Here is a 5,512-nt window from a genome sequence, read left to right on the forward strand (position 1 = left end):
TCGTCATTGGATAGTCTTCAGTAGAATCTTGCTTGCATGTGAAATCAATGATATTGTTCTGTAGTTTCCACACTCAGTTGGGTCACCCTTCTTTGGGATGGGAACAAATATTGATCTCTTCCAGTCAGTTGGCCAAGTGGTTGTGACTTATTGATATAAAAGTCACACTAAATCCAAATGCTTGAAAAATAGATAACCATCTTTAGTTAGGGCTTGACAGAGGGAGAGAGAGCTGAGATGAGACAAAGAAGTATCTGGTCCCAAGTAAAGAAGAGCCCTTTATTGAGTGGTCTGCAAAGGAGGAAGGACACCAAGTGATCAAGGAAGACAGGATCAGAATGGTTGGGGGGCTGACAAAGGTGACTTCTTTTTATAGGAGCTTTTAAGGAGGCAGGGAGGGGTTGGTATGCATGGGAAGTTGAGGGTGGGGAGGGGCCTTATCAGGAAGTGATCAGGCCCCAGGCAGTTGGAAGAGGCCTTATCAGGATGTGAGCAGGCCTAGGGCTGTTTCTGCACAAGCTAGGAGGGAGGAACCAGGATATTCTTCCTTCAGGGCTCAGCTGATAACCAAAAGATTGATGCTTGAAATCCACCCAAAACTTCAAGAAAGGTATAGCAGTAGCTGCTAAAAAGATTGCTTTTCACTGTTGTCAGAATCCATCTGGGGCTGACCATCTAGCAGGGCCTCAGGGACTGTAACTCGCTGGGAGGAGATTGTCCATCTCTCTCTGAGGAGCAATTGGGGGATTCAAACTGCCCACCTTTATGTTGGCCACATGACTCCTTATCCACTAGGCCACGGGAGTACACACTACAAAGCCTTGGAAAGCCCAGGGAGCAGCTGTTTCTGTCTGGTAGGGCCACTGGGAGTTGGGATTGATTGAACAGCCAAGGACTGGGTTTGCACTTATTTCCAAGTCCAACGTGTACTACAAATACTGCAGTGTGTGACTGTAGGAACAGAACCATATTTTCTCACATCCCAGATACTCAATACCCAAATGTGTTGCTCTCTTTCTGGAAGGCAACCCTGAGAGGCTTTTGACTCCCTGGTGATCCTCACATGACCTCTGTCTTTCCAGGATGGGCAGCCATATCTTTCTGTCTTTGCTGTTGGGTATAGAGAACAGAAGAGTTAACTTTAGAATCCCTGCTTTGACCTCAACTGGTTAGTTAGATTCCATTGAAAGGAAAATTTTTTAAAACCAATGTCCCCAAACCCAAGTATTGTAAGAACCTATACCTTTGATCTGTATTGTAAGAACCTATACCTTTGATCTGTATTGTAAGAACCTATACCTTTGATCTTGTGTGAATGTTTGTGTTCCAGGAACTAGCTGACCACAAACTGAAAAAACAATTACTGGCAAAAACCATATTTTAACTAACGTCAGCAGCAGGTAACTGAACTAAAATTGAACTTCTCCTTTTCCAAAGAGCCAATGAGCTAATTCCATGCCAAAGAACCCCTAGACCTTGTATAAATTCCCTTGCTTTTTGGGGCTCAGGGTCGACTTCCCTGTCTCCTGTGTGAGATACAAATCATCCCGAAGCTTCGTCAATAAAGCCTCGTGTGATTGCAGCGAGTGGATCTGGTGTGAGTTGCTCAGGGTCGCACCCCGTCTGGGAAAAGCCCTAGTTTGGGGTCTTTCACCATTGGATTGCATTTTGGTTGTGTTTATATTGCATCATATTACATTGCACCTACGTACCTACAGGTATGTTGTTGTTAGATGCTGTTGATTCAACTCTGACTCATAGCAACCCTCTGTACTGTGAGAGAGAGAGAGACCAGAGAGAGAGAAAGAGAGAGATACAGAGATCCCAAGCAGTGAACAGGCTTAATAAAGATTGAGTAGACCTGAGAGGGACGCCAAGTGACTGTCCGCAGAGAAGAATATAACTTGCTGCAGGCAGCAAAGACAGTTTCCTTTTATAGGGGCTGTTAGGGAGATTTAAAGGGGGTGGTAGTTTGCTCAGGAATTTGGGGCAAGGGTCCTGTCAATGTGTCATCTGGCCCAGGGCCTAATCAGGATCTGGTCATCTTGTCCTCTTAAGAAGACATTGTCAGGCTTCCTCAAGGAACGGTTAGGTCTGGGGGTCAGGCCTGAGGGAAGCAAGACAGACATTCTTTCTCCGTGTCAAACACATGGAAAGATGCCCGATCCTGTGCCATCCTCACAGTCTCCATAAGCCCAGTGTTACAGTCACTGTGTCAATCTGATGGGGTGGTACTGATACGTTCAGAATTCTCAATGTATGTATCAGTTATGGAACCTATAATTATATAGTTATAAAACCGGCATAAGTTTTCTCCAGCCTGAGAAGCTAATTGCTAGACCTTAGAATTCTCATTGTCCTTTCTTTAATCTGTCTGTTTCTCAGAAGAGGAGATGCATCTCCTAGATTAGCTGTTATCCCTTTGAAGCTGTTTTTCCCAATCATATATAAATTGTAACTTAATCTGCCTGTTTGTGGGAGAAAGGAAATATCTGGGTGTGAATGGTTTTCTTTCAGATATAGGAATTCTTTGATTTTACTAACAAAAGTTTATTATTTAGTAAGTTGGTGTCTCACCCTAGTATCAAAAGCTGGTGACCTCTCCCAGTCAGGGAGGTAGTCTTTGAAGCTGACCGGCTGTCCTCCACAGATCTGTAATAAAGTGCTTATGGATATTGCAATCCATTTGTCTTATTGGCAATTGAGTACAGAAAGAACCCTTGGCATTCAGTAACAAACCCAACCCGTTTGAAGGTCTTCCTCCCAATGACTGACTCCCCACCATTGCAAACATAATGGATGCCTCCCAGTGTTTAGTCTCACAATTAAGATTCAACAAAATATGTTGAATCTCAAAGTCTTACAATTTTCATTTCTCAGAAGTACTGTGCCTGCGCTTCCTCTAACACAGATTTGATTTTCCTCTTGGCAGTCAACAACACAGTTAACGTTCTTGGCCAACACCACAGTTCAAAGCATTGCTTCTTCCTTGGTGTTCCTCACTCATTGTCCAGCTTTCACAAGCCTAGGAAGCAGTTGAAAATACTATGCCTTACCCCGCGCGCGAGGTGAGGCTGCAGCGGCCGCGCTACCCTGGGCTCCAGCGAGCTGTCGCGCACCAGGCATGTCCTAGGTGGCGGACCTCGCACCGGGGCCAGGCAGGGGTCAAGCCGGCGACTCCCTGAGCGGCCGGAGCGCAGGTCTGGCAGCAGGATGAGTGTCACTTCCTGGTTCCTGGTGAGCAGCTGCGGGACCCGCCACTGCCTGCCCCATGAGCTCATCTTCGTGGGACGGGACGAGTGTGAACTTGTACTCCAGTCCTGCAGTGTGGACAAGCAGCACGCCGTCATCAATTACGACCAGGACCGAAACGAGCACTGGGTGAAGGACTTGGGCAGCCTCAATGGGACCTTTGTGAATGACGTGCACATCCCGGACCAGAAGTATGTCACCCTCAAGCTCAACGGTGTTGTCCACTTCGGCTACGATCCTAGCTTGTACGTGCTGGAGCGTGTGCAGCACCGGCTTCCCGAAGAGGCCCTCAACAATGAGAAGTACACCAGCCAGCTGCAGGTGAGCGTTGTCAAGGGCTCGGCGCCAAAGAGGAGTGTGAACCGCTGCTGGACCATACACCGTACTGCGAGGCTTCGAACCCCAGACCGGAGAAGGGGGACCAGAGGCCAGGGACAGAGGCGTCCACCTACCGCACCCCCCTGTATGGGCAGCCGTCCTGGTGGGGAGAGGATGATGGCAGCAGCCCAGCTGAGGACCGGCAACAGGCAGAGCCTGAGGCAGAGCGTGCCAGGGGCCCAGCCCAGGGGCCCAGCCCAGCAGGACGGAGAGCTGACCAGCACACCTACGATCCGGACCCCCGAGCCACAGGGCTTCCCGTTCCGCCAGGAGCCCAGCTACTTTGAGATCCCCAAGAAGGAGTCCCGCCAGCTGTGCGCTCTCCCGAGTTGCCAGTGCACGAGGTCCCCACCAAGGACCAAGAGCTAGGAGAGTGTGGGGTGGCACGCGTGGTACAGAGCCACGCCTCCTTCACCATCGAGTTTGATGACTGCAGCCCAGGCAAGGTCAAGATCAAGGACCATGTCACCAAGTTTGCCCTGCGCCAGCGGCGGCCCCTGGGCAAGGAGGCCACGCCTGCTGAGATGGTGTCTGCAGAGAGCAAGGTGGCCGACTGGCTGGTGCACAATGACCCCAGCCTGCTACGCCGAGCTGGCCCGGGCGATGACTGGCACAGCACCAAGTGACCTGCCCATCCACACCCGCACACTGAGGGGCCACAAGCATGAGGATGGCACGCAGAGTGACTCGGAGGACCCATTGGCCCCCACGGCAGCCAGTGCGCCTGTGGAGACGGGCACAGAGCAGGCCCGGCTGCAGCGCCAGATAAGCGGAACCCCCAGGAGCTGCTGCACAACCAGCAGACCTTCGTCATCGAGTTCTTCGACGAGGACACGCCCCGCAAGAAGTGCTCCCAGTCCTTCACACACACACGCCACCCTCGGACCCCAAGGCCGACAGGCGCCCCTGTGCACTGGTCCCCACCGACAGGGACCAGCCGGGCGGCCCCAGGCCCCAGCGGGCTGGCTCACTCAAGCGGGAGAAGCCGGAGGAGCGCGCGAGCCCGGTGCCCGCCCGCCCTGCCAGGCCCTTTGGCAGCGTGAGCCGCCGCTCCCGCCTGGCCCAGGACTTCATGGCGCAGTGTGCCCGCAAGGGCGCCCCTGCTGCCCGGCCGGGCCCCCTCACCATCCCAGGGCGGCCCTGCGGCCCCACCACCCACAGACCCCCAGCTGACCAAGGCACGCAGACAGGAGGAGGATGACAGCCTCAGCGATGCAGGTACCTACACCATCGAGACAGAGGTGCAGGACCAGGAAGTGGAGGAAGCTCGCAAGATGATCGACCAGGTTTTTGGAGTGTTTGAGTCACCAGAGCTGTCTAGGATGTCCTCGGCCACTTTCCGTCCCGTCATCAGAGATGACAGAGAAGAGGCAGCTGAGGGGGATGTGGCCCAGCGACTTGCCCTTCTGCAGGATGGCAATACTACCAAAGGCAATATACACGTTCAATGCAATCCCAATACAAATACCAATTTCATTCTTCAATGAGATGGAAAAGGCAATCTCCAGCTTCATTTGGAATGGAAAGAAGCCACGAATAAGCAAACCACTTCTTAAAAATAGAATAAAGGTAGGAGGCATCTCACTTCCTGATTTAAAATCTTACTACACTGCCATGGTAGTCAAGACAGCATGGTGCTGATACAATGACAGACACATAGATCAATGGAATAGAATTGAGAACCTGGACATCAGCCCATCTATTTATGGTCAACTGATTTTTGACAAGGAGATGAAATCAGTTAGGTAGGGAAATTACAGCCTTTTTAACAAATGGTGTTGGCAAAATTGGAAAACTATCTGCAGAAGAATTAAACAAGATCCCCACCTCACTCCATATACAAAAACCAACTCAAGGTGGATCATGGACCTAGGACTAAAAC

The 5,512-nt window shown here is 51.1% G+C and overlaps 1 pseudogene; it reads left to right on the plus strand.

Annotated features, from left to right (window-relative positions):
• The first annotated feature begins 3,213 nt into the window (after positions 1-3,213).
• Positions 3,214-5,512, plus strand: part of LOC102850148 — a 156,154-nt pseudogene continuing 153,855 nt past the window's right edge.

The sequence above is a fragment of the Elephantulus edwardii genome, unplaced genomic scaffold (genome assembly GCF_000299155.1).
Source record: "Elephantulus edwardii isolate Elephantulus edwardi_28Jun2011 unplaced genomic scaffold, EleEdw1.0 scaffold00055, whole genome shotgun sequence".
NCBI lineage: Eukaryota > Metazoa > Chordata > Mammalia > Macroscelidea > Macroscelididae > Elephantulus > Elephantulus edwardii.